The following is an 8,595-nucleotide window of genomic DNA, read 5'->3' on the forward strand; positions in this document are numbered from 1 at the left end:
TCAGTGACAAGGGAAACAACCAAAACTTTATTGTATCATTGTACTTTTACATGGATTATCTTTCTTTTGTTTGTCAATATCTTTTAGTAAATTTAAAAAACTCTAACACGGCTCGGGGTTTTGTCACAATATTCAAAGAAAATAAATGGTGAAACACTGCCAATAAAAACTGACTTCTTGTTAACATGAACTCCCTCCGGAAAAATGTAAACAACGACACAGTTTATAATCAATCAAATACGTTCTAAATGAAGTATTGACTAAGAATAAAACACGTGTTTTCATTTTAGAAAGAAGAGAAAGAAAATCTCATTTCTAAGGCGAGTTAAATGTGCCTTTAAAACGTAAGCTTTGATTCGTCTGTTCTGCATGTCTTTAGATGTGTAAAATATTGTTTTCAAGACAAACACATTTGAGCCGCGACACAACAAAACCAAAGTAATGAGTTTGCGACAAGCATAGATCCAGACCAGCCTGCGCATCCGCGCAGTCTGATCAGGATCCATGATGTTCGCTGTCAGTTTCCCCACTTGTAATAGATAAGCAAACAGCATGGGTCCTGATCAGACAGCGCGGATGCGCTGGCTGGTCTGGATCCATGCTGCTCGCAAACCCATAATGTTGGTTTTGTCATGACACGGCTCATTTGTATTTTAGAGTTTTTAAGAAAATTGACAGGTATAAACATTCACATTCTGTCTGTATCTTTGAGTGGTAATAGCATTTTTATCATTTCATGTTAGAATATATAATTTTAATCACCAAATTCTACTCCGTTACAAACATAAAAAGTTATTTGCATATCTTTGGATACACACATGTATATTACTACGGTTAAATTATATCTGTTCTCTTAATTCGAAAATTTGGCAGCATTCTATTACGCATTTGAAAATTTTTTATAAGTAATATTTCTGCCAAAAAGTGCTTTTTTTGATTTTTTTTTCTGGCTATTTAATTTATGCCAATGAGTAAATGTGACCTTGACCCGTTGAAGGTCAAACCTGCGCTTTGCACTTTGTCTTAATATTGTTTAACTGTTCTGACAAGCAATTTTATTTTCTTTCCACCCTTTCAAAAGGTACAGACCGGACACGAAATTGTTAACCGAAGGACAACCGGGTGCCTATGAATATACGCCAAAAACTTTTTTCGGGTGTTTAATTAAAAGATTATTAAATAACATTGAAAGCAATCTCATATTCGTAATTTTTAACTGTATTTTTAACACACTAAATTATAAAATTCCGATTTATATTCAACTAATTCATTCATTCATTCATTCATTCATTTATTCATTCATTTATTCATTCATTCATTCATTCATTCATTCATCCATTCATTCATTCATTCATTCATTCATCCATCCACCCATCCATTCATTCATTCATCCATCTATCCATCCATTCATACAGTCATCTATCCATTCATACAGTCATTCATCCTTTCATTTATTCAAAAAACATGCAAGTTCAATGGTATTGTATCCCGGGCACAATTAAGCAATAATACAAAGATAACGTCGCTCAATATTCTAAGACTCATAAACTTCATGTGTTTTCTTATATAAAAAAACAAAAACAAACAATAAAAAAGACCTCTTTGAGTGTAGAGAACCCAAGAGAGTTCAGAAGCCGAATTAACTTTTTTTTTTTGGAACCACGTTTAAGGCCCGTTTATTTAAGAAAAAATGATACAATACAAGAATACAAACCATGATAACTTAAGCCGAATTAACTTTATCCCACTCACGGCTACTGTAAAATCGTGACATTATGCAAGGTAAAGGTTAATTCTCATTCAGTTATTTAGTATCTACACAAACCTTAAACTTTCGGAAACTTTTGTTTGCTGTTTTTTTTTAATTTCTTCATTTTATTGAATATGTACAAAAATATCGTTTTTATTGATGTTTTGGAAATTATTTTCAAAGCTTTATGGCAAGACCTTTATAGCATAATAAGAATTTCATACATGTAAGTACTGCTCTTTACTTTTGTTGAATACTGATATTTAATCTCAACTGGTACCGAGTGATACTTATATCCTAAAATATTAATATCTCTGAAATACGTGTTTATATTTTCTGATATCTCCCACCAGAACGAATATTAAACCAGGCTATATCGTATAATTATGTTAAATTCCCGAAGAGTGCAACTGCAGTCATATGTCTAGGGAGAAATAATGTGATATGTATAACATTAAATCAATGACGCTTCAAAGAATGATGCCACAAGATTTAGCCTAAATTTCATGAATATTTTGAAAATGTATTTTAAATTTAAATACTGTGAAGTGAACAAAGAAAGTAATTTACACATTGCAAAGAGCACCTACAAAAAGACGTTAAGATATATACACAAATAACACTTAATATCGCGTAACTCACGCAATAGAAATATGGGGATATATACGTATACTGCCAAATCAGTCATTAATCGCACATTACATCTAAATTATTACTTTAATATCTTATCTTTTTACTTGTCTTATAATCAGGCAATCTCTTTAATGATATTGACTTGATTTTTTCATAGTTCCATCAATGTACGAAACTTTAGTTTTTTTACGCTCGACAGCTTTTAAAGATGTACTATGCTCATCTTTTGGTAAACTATTTTTATCTTAGAAATGTACTGAAATCCATAAAATTCTGACTGAATATGTATGAATTGAATAAAAGAATAAATAAATTGTGTATGGAAAGTTGCATTACCTTTTACTGGTCATGTAAACTTGGTTTCTTTTTCTTAAAAAAAACTGCCAGTTTTTTAATGACACTATATTCATATTGTGACCACCTGTAGAGTGTAGAGTTCAAAAGATAATATATCTACTTTAAATGAAATAGAAACATGTTTATTTCATACATACAAAGAGACTGTGTAACAATTATTAATATTTTCAAAAATCAAATTTGAGCATAATATATCTTTGAGCATAGTATATCTTGCCCAATGCAGGCAATCCACGCATCGGCATCCGTCTCGAGTAAATGTAATCCAAACATAGTATTGTGTCTCGAATAGAAATGTTAGTGTCATATTTGCGAATTTGTAATAACTGTTTTTACAGTATTTTTTCTAATTACAATTTCAAAGTATCGGTTATACTATTATGATTATTGCCATAAATGTGTTAATAAATCTGCGTTTTGTCAAATAAGCTCGACCTAATTTTCGCAAATATTTCCTTTTATTGTCCAAAATAAAAATAAATTCCATTATTATGGCGATGACATACAAAGATAGTATTTTTTCATAGAATTCAATAAAAATGTTTTATGAATAAGTACTCTTTGGTTCTAATGGCTAGGGATATTTTCATAAAATGAATAAAGAGCAAATGAATATAAATATGTTGAAGAGATGCACACTCTTGAAAAACCGTTTCATAAAAGAACTAAATACACGCAATATACAAGCTAATTGAGGTTCCTTCGAGGCTATCTGTATGTGAAGGATTCGTCATTTACCTAATTGAACGAGGGTCAGTTATCCACACTTTTCGCCCGACTGAGCGCCTTTAGAATTTTTAGATTCTCCCCTAGGATTGCACTGACATCAGGCGTACCATTTACAGTTTCGTTGAATGGCTATAGTGGTTATTAAAGTTTGAAAAAGCCCGTAAAACGCGACAGTGCGTGCAACATGCAAAAAGCGGGTATTTTTCGAATAGTAAACCAATAGACGTCACGAAATATTTGTGCGTCATTGACGTTAACGTACGCCGTAAAAAATACGTTGATATATTTTGACTGTTTTCTACCTTTTTACGTTTTCCTCTGTTAGGGATATATTTATTAAAAAAACGTGAAAGTGACATTATGCCAATCAAAGTGTAAATGGTAAATGTACATATGAAAGACAAAATAACTAGTACCTTTACATTTTGCAACAATTGTGCCAGTGTCACACAAATAACCAATAACTCAAGTGACCAAAATTTCTATAAATTTCCTTCGATGATTAGCGGTTATGCGCATTTGATAGAAAGAATGGTGCATTTTTTGTATTTATTAATACTTATCATTTTTCATTTATTATCAATTACTGGGCATCCAAATTATAACAGTCAATCGTATTCAAACATAAATCTAAAATTTAGCCCAACTTGAAATGAGCAAATTGTCACTTTAATTTTTTCCATTGATATGTAGTTTAAATCCTTCCTTGGCTTGAACAACCCTTGATTATATCAAATCGTTTTTTAAAATTTATCGTTAATCGACTAAACCTTGCATGTGTCACTGGATATTATACCATTACATTCAATGAAATTTTTATTTAATACAATTTAAAACAATCAAACTAAGAAAGAAACTTTGCAAGCAAATACATTAAATTTCCATTGAGTGTTAACTGCGACCGATGAGTAGTGAAAACGCAAACAATATATTCGTTAACATAAAAGTAAAAGGGGACCAGCAATCTGATAATACTAACAGAAATGACAAAGCCATCACTCTATATCTTCCTATATCTTTACTGCATCTTTTGTTTTGCCTGTTTTGTTCCACAGACAATCGAAGAGGACTGACACAGCTGTTAACAGCTGACAATATATCGACACGTTCTGTCATTCTCATGGTCAGTAAAGGTTTCGTGACTGACAATATTTACCATAAACCATTCTCGGCCATGTCATACAAGTCATGATATTATCTACATAACAGAATGATTCACACAAGAGACAGACTTAAAGTAAAGATTATTAATAAGTAAGTCCATTATTACAACACTAATTATAAATCATTTATGAGTTAAACAGGCGGCCTCGGAAGGAGTTTTACGGTGGTTACTTGAAATAGTTGTCAGTTGTTTAATCATTTTATTTATAGATAATTGAAGTTCAATGAATGATCAAATCGCTTCTGAATAAATTAAAAAATATAGCCTGAATGAGATGAATATGACCCAAGACGCTAGCTGGAGTTTAAATTTATGTAAGCAAAAAGGCTATATTCTCTCGTATAGCCAGTTAGCAACGTGTATAACGAATTCATAAAAGACGAAAATTGTTATTGATGAAAGTTTCGTAAGAAAGGACTGTTTTCCAAAAGGCGCATGTACACAAGATAATGTCACACGTTCCATTGCTACGTGGGCTTTACGCATTATATCAAGTCATCATAAGGGTGTAGCATTTAATTATTAATATATTGTTTTAAAAATGGCGTTTGAATCGAGAAATATCCAATAGAGGACAAAAAGTCAATCAATCAAAATTCTAGAAATTTTGTGCACTTTTATAAAACTTCATATAGATATTGTCGGACTGCATTTAATTTAGTAAGATACGTGGTCAAATTGACGGCCCATCTAAGATTAAATTTATCATGATATTAGTATGAAAAACAAAACCTGATCGTCTGTATCCCAAGATGCGAATTATTTAATAAAATGAATAAATTTTTGTTGTTTTTGACATTATCACAGAAATATTTAATCTAATTGATTGCCTGTTTGATATTTTCACTTATATTCTATCAATAAACCACAACAGATTATGACTTTGATTTATCAGAAAACATCTCTAGAATTATATGAATATGATAGAGACTGATTGTCTGTTATATAAGCTTTCATTAAGCTTAGTATTTTATGAATCTAAGTAATTTGCTGAAAATATGAATGTATTCTTTTATTACCCAATAACTCATTAATAAAAAGCTGACAAAGTGACCTATCCCAACTTAGTCATATAATTTCTGGTATGTATTGAATTCTATGGACCGCTGTCATGCAAAAATGACCAATAAATATATTTCTATTCTAAATCTACAGGGCAGTACGTAAAATACTTATGATTTTCCATATAGTAGGTGAGAAATGAGAAAAACAAATCTGTATTAAACACCAATCAATTTAGACGTTCCGGGCCTTCTTCAAATTTCCCAATCGGTTAATGCAACCGAATACGCATGGCAATCACCATCTCTATGCGCAATGTCATACTTGCACGCATTTTTACAATTTGCTTCTTTATTTCCTGACAAAAACAATCATAGTTATCCCTAAATTCTCAGACGGTAATATTATGTGTAGGTGTAATGTCAGATGATTACTGTCAAGAAAAATTGATAAAGTATTGTGTGCCTGTTCTGCTTGGAAAAAATATGTCATTTATTCATCAGCACCCTATTGTATAAACGTTGGTTAAATTAACCCTGGGTTAAACGCTAACCCTGGGTTAAATTTAACCAACTTTGGTTAACTAACCAATTTGGTTAGTCACTTGTATAAACCGAGATAACCTAAAGGTTAACTAACCAAAATGGTTAAAATTAACCGCTGGTTAAACTAACCAAAACTAATCCCGAAATGCAATAAATTCTATATCCGGTTATGTTATTTTCGCGGAATATGTCAAAATTAACACATGGTTTACGCTTCCATATTTATTACAATCGAAAATTTTGATAGTAGAGTTAAAATCGGTTCAAATTTTCAATTAAGATGTTAATTGTCACCACACTAATTACATATCATCGTTAAACAAATGTACAAAATCATAACTTTTACGTCGGGTGAACGTGTTTATGACCTCGAAACTGATATGTCACGACACGGGAATTAAATTTAAATCAAACTAGTATTTCACGAATATTGTCGCTGTAGATATTTGCCTATAAACATGGTTCAGAACGAAATTATTATGTTTTTCATGTAAAAATATTAGGAATTGTGATTATAAAATGATGAAGTAGTGAAATTAATTCGTATTTTTCCATTTTTACTGACGGTTCTTGTCGGTAATTAGTGAGACCGCATGGTTGCTATGGGCTTTGTTTACAAATTTAAATGTACTGCAAACGAGCAAATATCAAAATCATCCGTCAAGTGGGACAGAAAATGGTTAAAATGTTTAATAATTTCATACAAGAACCACTCGATGCAGAAGTATTGACACATATATTTCCTATCAGATTCGTACCTAAAACGTTCGAACCCAAAATATTTTGTGTATCATCGGATGTAATTTTTGAATGATTTTTGCCCCAAACTACTCTCTGTAGTTTCACTATATAATATATGAAACTTCTGTTTCAGTAACTAAATATCATATAAGTCACCTTTGGGAAATCTTGTTGCATTTGCCAAAGCTATGTTTCATGATAGAAGAGCCATCTTGGCTTAAATGCTCAGAAGAAGGAGAAGGTAAAGGTAAAGAGCTTTACTGAAAGTTTACCATATTATAGCAAAATAAATAATAGAATAAAGGATTAGTTCTTGCTTATTAACCTCCTCCCCCCCACAAATAAAAACAATCACACCCTGTCACCCCCCCCCCCCCAAAAAAAAAAAAAAAAAAAAAACATGAAAAGTACATTAATGAAAACAAAATCACTTTGCTTTCTTGTGACTGTATGACTTACAGCCTTTATTTTAAGCATTCAACATGTTTTATAATTCTCACTAGTCACAACACTCAAATGCAAAATCAACTTGGTTCCCAGCAGTAAATTTTCTAAACAGAGGAAAAACTAAATGATCAATAATTATGAAAAAGAAAAAAATAGTCATATTGAATTTACCATAATTAATTCATGAACAATCAGAAGTGATTTTTAATTTACTCTACTTCAATTTTGTATTATTTTTATTTAATACCCTACAATATTATGTTTAGGAATTCTTACATCTTATATAATAATTGTATTACTTATACATGTATCTTGTTAGTAAAAATACTTAACACTTAAATGAATGATTGGAACCTGTCACTGGCCAACATTATACTAGTCCAGTAGCTTTAGGAATAGGCTATATGTCATTGAAGTAGGTAAACCAGGGTTTCAATATATGTACATAATGTAATGAATAGTATATGACTGTTACCCAATAAACAATAAGTTAGCCTATATATACTTTAATAAGTGCATACATGTAGTCTATAACTGGTTGAAAATTAAAAAGTGTCCAAATATGTTTTCTAGAATTCTATCTATTGTTAAATTATTATTATTTTGTAAAATATTCTCATCTACATTGAAAGTCTGAATAAATTATTTAATAAATAAAATACATCCTCATTTAACAAAGGAATAAGTGAGAACTAATATCTTGTTGGTTGAACAGTTAAATTCTGAAGAATGTGTCAGTGTGTATGCCTAAATTTAGTTAATTTGGAAAAAAGACCTTTATTTGGAAAAAAATGAGGCTATTTGGGGACATTTTACTAGTTGAAAGTTAAAAGGTTGATAAAATAACTTTATGTTATATACTTGTGTGTAAATTCATGATCATAAAGCTTGTAACTTTCTTTAAGAACTAAGTAAAAAAACAGTTTAATTTTCATCAGAAGATGACATTGTTTATTCTTCCCTGCTGCTAGAAATAAACAAGCCCTTTATCAACCTTTGATGAGAAGACAAATTGCCTAGGTCATCATTCTGGAAAATAATTTTGCTGATCAAATTAGGACAGTTTTTCAACAGGGAAATCTTCCTAATTTATAGAAAAAAATGTATTGTACTCTACCAAACAAACAACAACACACACATGCACACACAAACATATATGTCTGTAATGATACTGGAATGAACTTAATTAATAACTAACTTAATTGCTTTGGATAAAGTATCAATAT

Source organism: Ruditapes philippinarum, unplaced genomic scaffold, assembly GCF_026571515.1.
Source record: "Ruditapes philippinarum isolate M1 unplaced genomic scaffold, ASM2657151v2 ctg2243_1_1_1_1, whole genome shotgun sequence".
Classification (NCBI taxonomy): domain Eukaryota; kingdom Metazoa; phylum Mollusca; class Bivalvia; order Venerida; family Veneridae; genus Ruditapes; species Ruditapes philippinarum.